Genomic DNA, 17,822 nt, shown 5'->3' with positions numbered 1-17,822 from the left:
ACAGCAAGTCCGTCTGTACCAACAAAGCTGATACCGAGCGACCGTCGGCACACGAGCGCTCACAACGGAAGACCTCGTCTCTCCACCGCTGGCTTCCCAGCAATTCACGGCTCCCCACCCTCGTAATTCCGAAAACGAATCATATTTCCGAAACCACGGAATATTCTCCCTCTCTACAGATTCTTCCGAACGCCGACCAACCATATTTTAGTCTTTTGTCGTCCAGTGCGGAAAGTTTGCGAGGAACAATCTATACTCGTACAATGGCATGCTTCTGAGTAAAAATCCTTGGAAATAACTCAGCCTCCGTGGTTTACGAGGTGTCGCTTCTTCGTTCCTCTCACCCGCATCCAAGATTTGCAGAGTTCCCAGCTATTCCTCCGGTCCTGCTACAATAGCGGCCGGCCGTCGCCCTATTGTGCTCCAGAGCTCAGGTGCCACGACGTCCATCTAGCTACTTCCTGTTTTTAAGCAGGACCAACACCTGTGCGGGCCTTCCACCCAGAGCTTGAGTTCTGCCTGCCATTCCATCTCCACTGGCGTTCCAACCTTTACTAGTATAGGCAATCATTCATTACGCTCTTCTGATAATAAAGAAAATCCGTCACCTTTCATGCAATAAGCGTTAACAATTATTTACAAGGCGTACGTGACAATGTCAGTCTCCTTTAAATATTCATATATACGATGTACAACTTATCAAATGATACCTAATTGTGGTTGTAGTTCACGGCAAAGTATGTGGATGAGTGCTTGTAAGGTGCAAAATTATAGCCACCTTACAACGTATTTACAAATTCTGATTAGTATCGGTGAACAGGTTTTGTAATGGAAACACTGCTTCTGCTTGTAGAGAATACAGTAGACGATTTAACTGTAGGGTCCGAGTTTCAGTAGTGTTTACTCATGTTTTCACTAAACTTCTTTAGAAAGGTGCAGTGCGCGGCAGTCATATTTCATCTGAACGTGCGACGAAGTTGAAGACTTTATTGAGTTGGTAGATTGAAGTCCTTTTTCCAACACGCATGCTCAGGATTTCTACACGTATCGGTGCTCCACATCCAAGCAATTGGTGGACTTACGTATACAAGACCTCTTTTCTATCATTTACAGCGGATTGAACATCTTTGAGAAGGAGATGAAGGTAGACAATTGGTTTTAGGTAATGGTAAACTGTTGAGTAATCCCGTGAACACTGTTTGCTGATGAAGCCACATTCACACGTGACGGAATCATTAACACTTGTAACTCACATCGGTGGGGTGACGAAACGCGACATGCCTGTGTGGAGACATATTTTCAGGAACGCTTCTCTGTATGTATATGGTGTGGTACGATAGACAATCAGTCGATTGGTCATGTTGTATTACCGCATCATCTTACGGGGCCCCTTATCCTGTCTTTCTTGTTGTAAGAGGCCACTCTGCCTGCGTGGATGTGTTATCCCGGTATGACGGGGCCCTTGCTCATTCTAGTCGTCAGCTAGCGCATCATCTAAACCTAACATTCGCCTTAAGATGAAACAGAAAAAATGGCCATTTGTGTTTTTTGAAATCCGCCTTATGGAAAACATTGTTCCTTTTCATTCACCCACACCTGTTTCGACACCTGTGTGCCTTCTTCTGTGCGTTAAGTTTATTGCTGTAAGGTATGACATAAAATTTATATAATCATTTATTTATTTCAGGCCAAAACATTATAACGTATATTTTGTTTGATCTGTTTCGATTGCTCGCCTGTAAGTTACATTGCCAGTGAAAATCCGTTTTTACAGATCGGTTTTGTACCATTTTTTGTCAGCTTGACAGCATGCCCTATGTGCAAAGCGGTCATGAAGAAATTTGTGCATTTTTGAAGCCTAAATTGTCGTGGGTAGTGTTTTGTACGTTACATTTTTCGTCCTGTTGTGTATCTCTGGTGGACATCTCTTACTGCTACTATTGATTACACCTTTTGCACGCCATTTTTATGTAATGTCACTTTCACATTTACTTGACTCGTATTTCCCCGAAACGTGATTTGAGCAGACTCTTCTGTCTCCTTATTCGTTGAGAGGAGCTTCGTTATTGTCGCTGCTCACTTGTTCACGACATGAGGTGTTCTTCCATTGCAAGCAGAGATAACTTCGTACCTGTCTGTGCTTGCTGAAAATTAACGGGCCTTATTAACTTGTGATTTTATTTGTTCCACTCATTTTTTTCTTGTTGCAACCCTTGTTCACAGTACGAGCAGCCCTTGGCGGCTCGCCATCTCACAACTATTCATGATGTCGCCTTTCCGGCTTAGATCTTTTTTAATATGTGACTTGTAAGTACTGCAACTTTTCCAGTCAGTACAAACTTTAATTTTATTAATGTATTACATACCTAATATGTTTTAGAGCAGTTAGTCTAATTGTGAAGACGACGCTCATAGTAACGTCGAAACCTGGTCAATTTTGACTTAATATTTGTGACCGAGGGCTTATTTGTTCTAATATCATTTTTTTTCTACTAAATAAAAAATAGCTAAATGTATTTCAACTGTCTTCGCTGGCGTGGTTGGGTAGCCTCTGCACAGAATTGTGTCTCTTTGGTCGCTCCATGTAAAAGCGAGGAACTGTGACATGATTAGAATAAGACTAAGAGCAATATTACTCGCTAAAGGTACTGAAAACTCTACTGTTAAAATAAAGATGATCTAACGCTTCACTCACCAATTTACATGCGTACGAAGTACCACCGAAGGCTCTATTGCTAACTGAAGAAGCAGTTGATAGTCTGCTATTTTCATAGTGTAAATGACGAGTCCCCCTTATACTTGCGGTCACCGTAACCTGTAGAGGGGTTATACCGCAGAGTCATTAAGACGGGAGCCTGCAAGGCTATTGTCTGAGCGTGGGAAGTGCTGTCGTCGACAGCCCGGATGCCATGCCGTGGAGGCTAGAGGTTCGCGATCCGGATACTGCTGCCTAGGAAAGTCTTCTGAGGCAGCGCCACCACGACAACGACGTCAAAGGCACCATCAAAGATCATTATTTTATTTGTTGTTTCTTTATCAATTCCTCTTAGAAATTATTAGATTCTAACGTATCTCGTGCGTGTAGAACCATTTAAGTGATACAAGAGCAAGTGTGTACGTTTTTTTCTACACTGCAGGACCTTCTGAATGAAAGCATGTTATAATTTACAGTGTGTGTCTCAACGGTTGGGTGCAAGCGTTTCAGTTGGATGCCACTTCTGCGAAGTGTGTGTTCCTAAGCTACTACAGTTATCCAACCGAGGAAAAGGGACCTACCGTTTAACTTGAAATCAAAACCATGTGTCATTGCTGGCGACTCCTCATGTCGTTGAGTGCTGAAGGCTAGATTAAAAGCAGACTGAAAATTTCCGTGGTCTGACCGGGTTTGGTATGGCAACCTCTTGGTTTCCAGGCACGCGTTTTACCACTATACCACCACGCCCGTGAGAAATGCACTGTAATCCTCATAGTTGATAATCTTTTTATCCAATTAACAACTGTAGACACAATACCCGGTAATATGGTACAGCAATCAGGCGTCACATTTAGACAAACGGTGTCTCATTCCGCTGATGGTCCGTATCTTAACAATATTACTACGTTACTGATACCATTGAAAATGTAAAAATTATCAGTCTCGGCGAACTGCAACCGCTGCTTCATGGAGTAGATGCTGGCCGGGATGCGAAACCTCTTATTGTACACCTCTTTACCTCCAACAAAGCAACAGTTTGTGTCAGTCTCTGTAAACATACTAGGCGTTTGTAAGGGGGAATTTAGAAATACTCTGTAAACTATTTTTAGATTGGTAAGTAGCGAAAAGGCCTCCTAGCCTTCACTTGCTTCTCAAAAATTTTCATTACGGTTATAATCCAGGAGATACGATGAGAGCGAATTAATTATTCCGGAATACTTCATGAATACTAGCACTTGATATTTCTTGAGCATCACTGAGAGAGAAGGAATTCGTCCCACCTCCGACGTTTCCTAATTTAAGGCTCCTCACTCCCTGGCACAGCGTTTAGTGTGCTCACTAATGCGTGCCTCTATCTAACAAAGGGGCGCTTGTTCGAACCATGCTACGATTGTGAGTACTGATTTTAATCTGTGTTGCGTTCGTCTGTACTATGGTCAGTTTTGTCTTCTGTTATCAGTCATGTGCAATGATGACCATATTTTATGGATTCCCGCCTTTATGGTCAGCAGCTGTATTGATGTAATTTGCCGAAAACTTCAAGAGCCCGTTTAAAGTTCTTCGCAGCAAGATATAATATCATAGGCAAATTCAGGAAGAGTAAAGACGGGCATGCCCTTCGTGTATCGACTCTATCATTACAGTCTTCAACATGTAATGAAAATTATCTTTTTTTATTGAGCCGCGTAAATAGCACTAATGTTGTTTAACTGGTGAAGTAAAAATTAATGCTCGTGGAAGGAGAATAATTTGGAAACCATAGACCACATGTACGACTGCATTGTGACGCTTGTGACCATTCGGTGTCTCTAGCACAAGAAACGTATGTTGTGTATGAACTTTTGCTAATTGGTGTCAATCGGTATTCATAAAACTTATCCCTAAACGGGAGAGTGTGCACTTGGCATCCTTATTGATACTACCTTCATGTTTACAAAAACGCTGATATTGAGTGAAGTTGTTATGATGAAATTAAAAGTGCTTGTTAGTGACCCTAGTCCGCAGCTCGTGGTCTCGCGGTAGCGTTCTCGCTTCCCGAGCACGGGGTCCCGGGTTCGATTCCCGGCGGGGTCAGGGATTTTCTCTGCCTCGTGATGACTGGGTGTGTGTGTTGTCCTTAGGTTAGTTAGGTTTAAGTAGTTCTAAGTTCTATGGGACTCATGACCATAGCAGTTAAGTCCCATAGTGCTCAGAGCCATTTTGTTAGTGACCTTATGATTATTTAGTGTGAATACAATGTCTGTCAATTTTCCAAACTAATATCTTGATATAGTTTGTCATTTTCTTTCTTTTTGTTGTAGTTAAATTAGTGAAAAATTAGTAAAGGCCAAGAATGGAAGAACAACTTGCACAGTTGTCTGCTTGTATATAACAGGAAACTGAATTAAAGTTCAGTCGGAAGGTTAAGTCCCGTCAATTCATCAGTGGTTGGTTATCAGGGTGGCAGCTTCCATTCCGGTTTCTTTGAGGAAGTTTGTTTGTTTGTGTTTGTGTGTGTGTGTGTGTTTTTTAAATTAGCAGGACCGTTACGTTCCGCAGTTTGTGAGGCAAACCTCTGGTTGTACGCTGATTTCTTTCGCTTCAAGGACACTTCCGGTTTTTTCAACGATAAATGAGTCCGCGAAAGGGGCAACTTGTCTCCAGTAATGTCTGTGAGTAACTGCCATACAGGAAACCTGCATATCCTCCGCACCTAGTCCCACAAGTTTCAAACTTGTTTTTAAACGATTCAGCAGTGAATCACTACATGAAGGTGGTGTACATTTATTGTGATTTTAGGGTAATATTTTCTGACAGCTATTTTTTCATGTGTACTAGTCAGGCGTGAAAATATCCTGACAGTTTTTCACAAAATTCAAGCGTTTATTTCCTTATTAGATTTTGTGAAATTTCCACCAGTACCGAAGTACCTATTATCTTCACACCTGTCTCCTGTTTAAACAGTGTGACTCCAAATGATTCTTTTAAGGAAAGGACGGAGATAAAGAGTTTTTGTTCCGTTGACGACGAGATCAGTAAAGGCGGAGTACAAGCTCGGACTGGGGAAGAACAGGGAAGTAAACTGGTCGTGTCCTTTTAAAAGGAACCATCCCGGTATTTGCCTTAAGCGATTTCAGGAAAGCATAACAAACCTATGTAGGAGGGTCGAATGGGGATTTATACCGCCGCTTACAGAATGAGAGTGGGGTGTGTACTACTTCAGCACCTTACTCGTTTTCTCTGTCAGTTAGTGGTCGTTTCTCATGAGCGCAGGGATGTCACAACGAGATAATGACATGGATCACCGACGACACCTGCGAATTGCAGTAAGGATAGATGGGTGACAGTAGACTATATGACTCCTTAATTCTTTATAGGACAACACTTCATGACCTGCTAAATCCCCACTGCCATCTCATAATGTAGTACAGAAGCTACCGCCCAATGTGTGAACCTCTGATCACCACACGTCGTAGGGCACAGAGATTAACGTGTAGCCGGCCGCGGTGGCCGTGCGGTTCTGGCGCTGCAGTCCGGAACCGCGGGACTGCTGCGGTCGCAGGTTCGAATCCTGCCTCGGGCATGGGTGTGTGTGATGTCCTTAGGTTGGTTAGGTTTAAGTAGTTCTAAGTTCTAGGGGACTTATGACCTAAGATGTTGAGTCCCATAGTGCTCAGAGCCATTTGAACCATTAACGTGTACACTGGAACACCATCTATGGACTCTGGTAGGAAGACAAAGGTCCTCAGGACTGATAAGTTATGGTTCACGTAATTACACACCGATGACAGAATACAAGTGGGTGGAAAACTCTATGAGGAGATTTTTCATGCTTGCAGAAAGTATGCCGTTGGAACAAGTGTTCGAGGAATTCTCGTGTGGTGTATGCTTAAATGGGATGAACTGAGGTCCCGCGTTCACCTAGCATCGATGAACGATAAGGAAACGTACTATCTGATCATGTACACCCATTTATTCGTTAATAGCAAACCGCAGGTGACCTGTACCTTCAACAAGACTATGAACCACTGTAAACCTGCTGAATCTTGTGAGATAATTGGCAACAGGGTACCTGTGTGGCCCTCCATCCTATGAAGCATATCTGAGATGCAATCGAGTGATATTTGCGCGCCTTGGATTAATTTCCATCCAGTCTCAGTTAGTTCTCAATGGCGGCTGACCCGTTATGGATAAGTAAGGCTCTTTGACACCCTCGGTGTATTGTGCTCTCTCCTTCAGACAAAATGACTGCAATCATCAGTCGAAAGGGCGTGCCATACGGTGCTGCGTAGATGTGTCTAACTCGACTGATCGTATGTGCATGTGACATTTGATTCACTATTCGACATTTCTGTGAGACACATTGCTTTCGTAATACTGTAACAACAGTAAGTATGTAATAATTGAAATACGAGCCTAGTGCCTAGTCTCGTACCTGAAATTAGGATATGATAACACTTAAAAATTAGCTTGCATTTGACGACGAATGTTTGTTGGCAGGGATAAAAAACAGTGCACGAAAATTTATCTACAACTTATACAGAAACCAGACAACAGTTTTAAGACTCAAAGGGCACGAAAGGGAATCAGTAGTTGAAAAATGAGTTTGATCGATTTGTACATTGATCAAGCTGTGAAGGAAATCAAGAAGAAATTTGGAAAGGAAATTAAAGTTCAGTGAGAAGAAATTGAAGGAAGTTTGGAAGGTAGGAGACGAGATACTGGCAGAAGTAAAGCTGTGAGGACGGGGCGTGAGTCGTGCTCGGGTAGCTCAGATGGTAGAGCACTTGTCCGCGAATGGCAAAGGTCCCGAGTTCGAGTCTCGGTCCGGCACACAGTTTTAATCTGCCAGAAAGCTTCAAGAAATTGAAACTTTGAGGTTTGCCGACGACATTATAATTCTGTTAGAGACGGAAGAAGACTTGGAGGATCAGCGATACGAAATGGGTAGGTTATCAATACTAGTAATAAATGATGTTGTTGTTCGTCCGTGTGTACCAATGTAACTCCACAACCGACTTCTGCAGCCCCATAGGGAGTTATGTGGTATCACAGGCCTTCACTCCACATCCAAAATGGTGGTTTCATTTGAAACTGCAGGGGCTTGGTTAAAATTTGTGGATGAAAAAAAGAGGGCATCGCACCATTGGAGTTCTCATGGGAGGTCTCTAAAGCAACTAGGAATCGAGTGGCCAAGAGGCTGAGTCTGGCCGGAATGTTATTCCTAGAATACTTGAGAATTTTGACGAATGTAATCGGTTAAGATTAAAAACAGAACAACTAATTAATTTTTTGAGAAATTTAAATTTACCAAGATCATGTAACAGTGAAGCAGATTACGAAATACAGAATTGGAACAAAATCAATGTCAGGAAATGATAAAGGAAAAACAGTATTTGTTCCGAGGATTCTATTTATATCCACAGAACTAACGTTTCGGTTCAAAAGACGGCAATTTCCAGTAAGATCAGCGTTAAGTATCACTGTAAATAAGGCACAAGAAAGAAATTTAAGATACTGTGGTATTAACAGAATGAAGCATTCTCACGATCACTTACGTATATGTAGCTTGCTCTAGAGTGATAAAACCAAAGAATTTCTATATTAACACACCAAATAATATGTCAAATGTAGTTCATAAGAAAGTGTTGTAATAGAATAACTTAATTACGTATAAAATAAAGGGTTAATAAACCAGAGTTTACTTTCATTGAATTAAATACAACTGTACTGAGAATATGATGATTTAGTTTAACTTTATAATTTCTATATTTAAAATTTAATTTTTTAAGTTCTTTTGACAGGAGCTGGCTGGCTTTGTCCGAGCGAGACGAGGGTAACTCCTGCTGTTTATAGGAGACTTTACCCACTCCCAATCACTGGTTTTTATGTCTGCTGCTACCCTTGGTACCCTTGCTGTGCATTATAGTGGTTGTGGGGTGGTAGTTGTTGTGGTTATGGAGATGTGACTCTCTGAAGTAGCCGGTATCATATTGTGGTGGTCACCATAAAATCTTTATTTCGCATTAATGTATATTTCAAGGGGAAAAATAAGAGATTTATATATCATGTTCTCGAGCTTTTACGGATATTCATGAATTGTAATGAAAATTTTCAAACATTCCCTAATTTTCTAGAATACTCTAGAGTGTTATAGATTATTCTGGAGTAGTCTTTAACGTTGCCGAAAGTTCTTGAAGTTTTCGGAATGTTCTGTAGTACTGTAGAAACTTCCAGAGTTTTATTCAACATTCTCGAATATTTATGAATGTTTTGGAAAGTTCTGGAATGTTTGAAATGTTCTCGATATTCTACAAAGAAGTGAATAGGTGAGTGTCAGAGTATTTTAAACTAGGGGATTGAATAATACTTAACTCATTTACATCATGAAGAGCTGTGGTCGCAGTGAAAGCAGAAGTGAAAGTGTATGTCATTGTAAAAAGTGTGGTGTTGCTCTACATTTAGAACAATTTTTGGAGGCCTACCATACCCAACAATCGTCCTGGCTGATATATAAAAAACTAAAATCTGACTCCACAGCAACCAGTAGGACATTTCAATTCGACATTATTGAGTTAAGTGGATTTGCAAGTACTTGGGCGGGAAATACTAACATATTTATGATTTTTGAATGTTAATTTTTACGATGCTTTCGAATGTTCTCGAGTGGTATGGAATGTTCTCAGTAAGCAAATGAAAATAAAGAACAAGCGTAGCTGGGTCATTTTCAGGTATTAAGATGAATAACAACAAAAATAATATAAGAGTAATGGCAGTTTTCGAATTAAGGCTGTGAAGGCATTAGATTAGGAACTAAGGCACTAAGAGTAGTAGATGAATTCTGTTATGAGGGCAGCAAAAACTAAACTAAACTCCACCCAAACAGGCCATGAAGGCCCAACGGTTCCGACCGGCCGCCGTGTCATCCTCAGCCCACAGGCATCACTGGATGCGGATATGGAGGGCCATGTGGTCAGCACACCGCTCTCCCGGCCGTATGTCAGTTTACGAGACCGGAGCTGCTACTTCTCAATCAACTAGCTCCTCAATTTGCCTCAAAGTGCTGAGTGCACCTCTCTTGCCAACAGCGGCCGGCAGACTGGATGGTCACCCATCCAAGTGCTAGCCCAGCCCGACAGCGCTTAACTTCGGTGATCTGACGGGATCCGGTGTTACCACTGCGGCAGGAAAGTAACTTACAATGGCCGATGTAGAGATAATATAAAATTTAGTCTTTTCTGAAAAAGAGAAACTTGTAACTCCGAATATAAATTTAAATGTTAGAAAGACTTTTCTTAATGTATTTATGTGAAGTATAGTCTTGCACGAAAGTGAAACGTCTACGATAAACTATTCAGACACGGAGAGAATGGAAGTTTTTAAAACGTGATGCTACAGGAGAATGCTGAATATTATCTGTATACGTCGGATTGAAGAGGTGCTGATTTGAATTGGGTGAAAATAAATTTATGATACAACTTGATTAAAAGAAGGGATTAATTGACAGGGCACACGCAGAGACATCAGTGAATCATTAGTTTGATAATGAAAGGTAATGTGTGTGGGAGGGCGGGGGGCGGAGGGAGGGAGTAATATGGTAGAGGGAAAACAATTACAGAGAACTACTACAGCAAGCAGATTCAAATGAATGTTAGGTGCAGTAAATATGCAGCGACGAAGAGGCTTAAAATGATAGATCAGCGTGGAAACCTGTATTAAACCGGTCTTCGGACCGAAGACAGCAGCAGCAACAACAACAAGAGTTGTTCTCTCCCAAACTAACATAAACACATTTGTCTAAGACAATAAACGAAACCTTGGGAATACACGTAACACTCTTTAAAGATAATGTTACTGCAATTTAATATGCTTAGAACTGTTTGTGATTATCTTCTTGCCTGAGACACCAAAGCTGTCGGGCTAGAGCATTAGCCAAAATCTGAATCAGCGTTCTACGTGTAAAATAATGGCATGCTTGGGAATCCAGCTGACAAGAAGAATTCCTGGAAAACAGCAGTGTGTTTCATATTATGCCTGTGACAGGTTTGTCGAGGTTCAAGAATGTTGCTCTACATGTAGAAATTCCATTTGAACATTATCATTAACTCTATAAATAGATCGTTGCGATACTTTCTAAATGGTTGCCTGGTGGCTCAGAGTTATACTGGGTCGGTATATAGTTTTTAATCGATTGCTGTAGCCTTTAAATCATATACACAGTGCTCCTTTAATCAAGGATTCCACATTTTACTTCAGATGGCTAAGTTGCCCGTAATACAAGCTAGTTGGTATGGCAACCATTAAAAGAAAGGCGGTTGTCATCGCGACTAGATTTTTTTCGAAATTCCAGTCAGCAGCTTTCTCTTCTGAATGAAAAAACATGTTGATTCTCACCTACATAGGGAGAAATGGTCATTGTAATAAAGTAAGAGAAATCAGAGCTCGCCTAGAAAGATTTATGTGTTCATTTTCCCCTCGTCCTTTTCGAGAGCGGAACGGTCGAGAAATAATCTGAAAGTGATTTTGTTTATCCTCTGCCAAACAGTTAAGTGTGAACTGCAGAGTAATCATGTAGGTTTAGATGTAGATGAAGTCATGTAGTCTGAGAGGAGAACGGGCAAGTATTGTCATGTCCGTCAAGTGTTTTTGAAACCATTCTGGTGTAGTACGGAAGTGTCTGGACGGTGGATTGTCTTCCTGGGGGTACGAATCCTGTTGCCTCCTTTGTGTGAATATGTTTCTGTATGATTCCACTGGGAGATGGTGGTAGACTGTCTGGGACTCAGTTTTATCCCATGCGAACATACCTCTCATGAAGGTAGCTACTCGTCCCAAAACACTGCTCTGATGGGAAGTAGAATGGATCACTTCATGTGATGATGGACGTACTCGAACACAACTTACTGCGTGAAACAACTTATTTTGCAGCTCTTCCATCCTGGTGACCTACTTCCCGTGCTTCGACCATTCATTGGTGTTGCTGCGCCAATTCGTAGTGACACGTGTGGACCAATAACTTCTGTACTGAATGGCATGGTTGGTCGACAGTTGTTGTCGTTAGCCGCAGCGATATGCTGCACAGTATCCCTTCAGTCAGGTGATTCATCTGACTCTAGTAGTCGCGATTTTCCCGAATCGAGGGACTCGCGCCGGCCGAAGTGGCCGTGCGGTTAAAGGCGCTGCAGTCTGGAACCGCAAGACCGCTACGGTCGCAGGTTCGAATCCTGCCTCGGGCATGGATGTTTGTGATGTCCTTAGGTTAGTTAGGTTTAACTAGTTCTAAGTTCTAGGGGACTAATGACCTCAGCAGTTGAGTCCCATAGTGCTCAGAGCCATTTGAACCGAGGGACTCGCGGCAGATACTTGACACGGTGGCATGTTAGTCCTCTCAGTAGACGGAAGCAGGGAAGGAAGAAAGGAAGATTAGGGTTTCGCTCCCGTCGACATCGAGGTGTTTGGAGACGGAGCACAAGGAAGGAAATCGGCCGTGTCCCTTCAAAGGAACCATCCCAGCATCCGCCTGGAGCTATTCAGGGAAATCACGGAAAACTAAATCTGAATGGCCGACGCTGATCTGAACCCTCATCCTCCCGAATGTGTGTCTAGTGTCCTCGCTTCAGAATGTCCCACATGTCGTGCACCCAAGACGTTGCTCCGTTTTGGTGATCCTGCTCTCTACTGGCATCCAACACAAGGTCTGACGACACTTCAATCGCGTAACATGCCGCTTCTATACAACAGCCTTTGTTCCACTGGCAGGTGGCCACACTGCTCTAAATGTTGTATGTTTGATTTACGTCTCACCACTCTGGTGGAGTTAACAGGGTTATAATATAGTATCACTCACATAACAACACAATAGTATACGTTTCGAACAGGCCTTCGCTAGACCTCCTGATCAAAACCGTCGGTAACTGTGCATGTTGTACCTACATTTTTCATATAGCGGCGATAATGCAATGTAGTTACCAAAAGCTCGACGTAAATTACATGCGACAACTAAGGTATAAGGTTCGCCTTAACATGAGACTGCAGTCTTAAGTTCTTAATCTCTTAATTTGGCGTAAATTAACGCAAAATTACAGTCATAATAAGTGCTCATTATAAATCTGACATACTGTATGTGAAAGACGTCATATAACAGTTTAAAAATGAAAAGTGTTAAAACACTTGAGCAAACAATTATTAACAAAATAACATCAAAAATAAAGTTATTTTTCACTGTACATCCCATGTATTTCTACACTGAAAACTTCCTTGCGAAGATGAAGCCTCGCTGAAATTAGCAGGAGTTAAACACAGTGTTTTAGTTGTCGGCAGTCTCACAAATCCCACATTGGTTTCTGCAAAGAGGGAAGAATGAGGAGAAAAACAAAAGTGTACCGTTAATCTTGCTTTTTTTCCCTCATCATCCACCGTTGCTACATGTTGACTCCTGGCCGTCCACTCAGTCATAAATTGTTTGCAGCGTACACACGTTTCCACTCCTGATTTTGGTGTTTTTTATAGACAGAACAGGTCCTTAAATGTACACGTTGTTTTACGAAGGAGTATAGTCTGAATAAAACTTCGCTAGAAGCGTCCGTGCATCAGATTCTATACGCCTTGCACAATGTCACGGCTGTTCTCGAGAGACATTACAACTTCCTGCGCCTTAAAAATTAACGCGCAGAGCACAAATTAATTGCAGATTTGGTAACAAACTGTTACTCTACTTTGTAATACAAAATGTGCTTGGCTTTTTTTCATGGCAACATATATTTTTTGTTAATGAAACGTTATCTCACACTATAGGAGTCGTTATCATCATTATTGTTCACGTAAGAGTAGGTAGGCTGCAGTTTATTACCAAATCTGTAACTACCTCGTAATTTTGTTTTAATTTTTAAACCGCTGAAAGGTGTTTCACGACAACATCTGTGGCACGTAGAAAGCTATATATTATTGCCTGGTCGTAGCCGCTGACAAAAATGTTCGTCTGCAGAGAAACCTCTTTCGAAACACATCTGTAGCTGGTCTGTGACTTGCAGTGCAATACCCATGTGAAAAAGTATGTCTAATGCAAATGATTTATGATTTATTTAGGGGCCAGTAGTGTCTCGCCACGATATGTTACGAAAAATAAACACTTGTAATCTGCGAAGACCCAAGGGTAAAATGAAGTTGCATTACAAATAAAGGTTAAGTGTTAACGTTAATTGGTTCTATACGGTACAGCAGAAAAAGTTTTTTACTAGAAATTTTGATTTTTTCTTTCTTTAAAAGCCTATATTTGTAAATCCTATTTGTGGGCGAAATATAAAATTCGGTATTGCATAACTGAACTGTCTATTTATAATCTGTTAGTACCAAGCAGTATCTTATAGATATGAAACTTGTCATTGTAATTTTTTATATACTGTAATTTTTGAAGATGATGGAACTAGTGAAGGGAGTCTAATTAGATTCAACAGGAAGCCCCTTGACCCTAACCATAACAGGTAAAATAAACTGAAACAAAGAAAGAAAAAGCAGAATCCAGCTGTGCTCGTGTTTACGGACATATTACGGTTGACAAGTGATGGGTTAGCCTCGAAACGTCTAAAACCCACTCGTGAGACATAATTTTTATTTAACAACTAAAACACCTTACAATCATATATGTAACGTGAAACCTTCATTTGGTAAGATGATGCCACCATAATGACTTGATTGCTTTACAGAATGACGTTGAATGAGGTTTTTCTACTTCTTGTTCTTCTTGAAGCCGTTATTTCCTTGAGGAAAGCTGATGTCAGATCTGCATGTATATTATTGAAACAAAAAAATACTGTCCATAATTCGTGTTATGTATAAAGATTGTTATTTATAAGTAATAATTGTCTAAATTTTGCCAAGTAGTTAGCTGTCACTGGCCTTAGATGGTGGGCGTCGTCAAAATGGAGTATGACTCAGTGGTTATGTGTGAAGATGAATGTGCGGGAGCAATGAGGGATTACTACTGCAGCAATAATGGGTGACGCTAAATTGTGTATAAGATAGCAAGTAGCTCTCCGTTAGTGGTACATATGTTACAAAACGAAAAGGTGAATAAGAAAAATGGCCCTAAGCACAATGGGACTTAACATCTGAGGTCATCAGTCCCATAGACTTTAAACTACTTACACCTAACCAACCTAAGGACATCACACACATGCATGCACGAGGCAGGATTCGAACCTGCGACCGTAGCAGCAGCGCGGTTCTGTCAAGAACCGCTCGGCCAGAGCGGCCGGCGGTGAATAAGGTATGTTACATATAGCAACATCTGAAGTGGGATACCATTTTACATTATAATGATGGGATGTAACTTTCCTTCTTTCATTACTTTACTTGTAGATTTAAATATTGCCTAGTGCATCTGAAACTTGTCATGTCAGTAAAACAGGAGATTCAATATATTTTGTCCAAGCGGTACTATATTGTTTCCAAACCACCGGGATGCTGCAGTATGACGTTACTTTATCCAGTGATTCGTTTCGATAGCATTTTCATCATGTTGCCGCACTTATTGACACAAAATATTCCTTTAGAGAGTGAATAGAGGGGCAGTGCCGGTACAGACGCAGATAAAGGTCTTATATCAAGTTCACTGATAAGATAAGATCTCCACTGACAAAACTTCTGGGTTATCATGTTGCAACTCAGGCAGCAGCGCGAGATATATTCAAGGTACCACCCCTTCCCCCCTCCTGGGGACGCTTTGTCTCTTTACCAATAAGAATAAAGCACACACCTCCCTCTTCTATTACTAGAGCAATTTCATGGGCAATATTATTCGAGGTCTGTTCACCATATTGAAAGGATCAACATCAGTGCCAGCAACAGCAGTCATTAGCCAGCGCCCCCCAGGGAGAATAAAAATAATTACAATTGACCTACCACAACACGTTATTTAAACAAATAAGCTTTTGCTGCATATTTAATCTACGTCACACCTACATTATTAGTGTTGTGTGTTGTGTGTATGTGTGTGTGTGTGTGTGTGTGTGTGTGTGTGTGTGTGTGTGTGTGACGTCATACTTTGTGTTAAAATAGGTGCGTTGTCCTATCGGCAGAATTACTATTATTTTCATTTTTATCTGTTTTCCGTCTTTCCCTTAGTTGCTCTAAATTCGTAGAGGTTTGTACCGTCTATGCAACTAAATGAAGGCAGTTTTTTTTCCTGCTATATGCGTTTCGCTTCTTTTATTTGGGAAGCATCATCAGTGGCCTGAAATACATTTTTCTTTTTGTACATATAATAAACGTATTATGTGATAGATATAATATGCTGCTATATTACATTTTGTCTTGTTTTTCTCTTGCTTTTTAGGCTAGAAGCAACTTTTTTGCACAAGTTACGTGTTGTGAATGTATCATTCGATGTTACTTAAGATTTCCAGCGCTGTTAACACATGTGTGTGGGCCTGTGTGCTGGTGTTTTTTGTAAGCACTACAAAGCATGACCACCACCCAGTTTTCAAAAACACATATAGAAGATATTTAAATGTTTAACAAATTCCATTATACATTATTTTACAACAAATACGTTCTTGCTAAGTACCAAGTATACCAGTTGATGAAAAAGTCAGTATAAATTTGAAAACTGAATAAATCACGGAATAATGCAGATAGAGAGGTACAAATTGACACACATGCTTGGAATGATTTAGAACCAAAAAAATACAAAAGTTCAAAAAATGTCCGACAGATGTCGCTTCATCTGATCAGAATAGCAATAAATAGCATAACAAGTAAGACAAAGCAAAGATGATGTTCTTTACAGGAAATGCTCAATACGTCCACCATCACTCCTCAACAATAGCTGTAGTCGAGGAATAATGTTGTGAACAGCACTGAAAAGCATGTCCGGAGTTATGGTGAGGCATTGGCGTCGGATGTTATCTTTCAGCATCCCTAGAGATGTCGGTCGATCACGATACACTTGCGACTTCAGGTAACCCCAAAGCCAATAATCGCACGGACTGAGGTCTGGGGACCTGGGAGGCCAAGCATGACGAAAGTGGCGGCTGAGCACACGATCATCACCAAACGACGCGCGCAAGAGATCTTTCACGCGTCTAGCAATATGGGGTGGAGCGCCATCCTGCGTACAAATCGTACGTTCCAGCAGGTGTTTATCACCCGTCACGGTAGCAGTTTTGCTGTCCAGCGCCATCTGTCGGACATTTTGTGAACTTTGTTTTGTTTTGGTTCTAATGAAACCCGATGTCATTCCAAGCATGTGTGTCAATTTGTACCTCTCTATTTACATTATTCCGTGGTTTATTAAGTTTTCAAATTTATACAGACTTTTTGATCACCCGGTACATTATCTCTGCATTATTAGTATGTGACTTCACTATAAGGAAACCTTGGAGATATCTGGCGGGATAGTATTATAGTATACATGTAAATAACTATGGAAAAATCCGAGAATGTATATCTACAAAACTTCGTTAAATTCACACTGTAAGCTATTTCGTCACAGCCATACTTTGGGGATAGGATAGACATGCACTTTATTCAAAAACTAATTAAAAATGCATATGCAATCTTCTTCTGCGCGATGAATATTGTAACCGTGTGGGAGACACACGACCACCGTTGGCCACCAGTAACGGACTCGCCACAGCTAGAACTGCAGCAGCCGCGATGCAACAGCGCCTGAACATCACGCAAGCACCGGACGAGAGAGAAATAGTAGCTCCACGACCGTTAGAAATCGAGAAAGGAACCAGTGAATGCCCAGAATTCCTACTTGCCGGTAGCACCTGTGATCATATATAAGATGCTAACAGCTGGAAGCAGAGAACTGGTAAGACAGGCAGGGTACCACCAGTCGAAGCACAGAGCAGAGGCGAAAGCAGTCAGTATCAAATTCTCTAATAATAACTTTTATTATGTGTCTCTCTAATTACTGGGAATGTAATGAACGTGCTTGTTGAAATGTTTAACTATGTCAGACATACGAGGGTGAGTCAAATGAAAACCTTAAATTTGTAATAACAAATCTGAATTTCGCGCCGTTATCCTGTAAGTTGGTAAGAGTGCAACAAACAGCGTGCAGAATGGCCTGTAGGTGGCAGCATAGTGCAGATGGACACAAACCGTCGCAGTATCAATATAAAGATGGCCGCCCCACTTG

This window comes from Schistocerca nitens, chromosome 3 (genome assembly GCF_023898315.1).
Source record: "Schistocerca nitens isolate TAMUIC-IGC-003100 chromosome 3, iqSchNite1.1, whole genome shotgun sequence".
NCBI lineage: Eukaryota > Metazoa > Arthropoda > Insecta > Orthoptera > Acrididae > Schistocerca > Schistocerca nitens.
Note: the sequence above shows the minus strand (reverse complement) of the source record.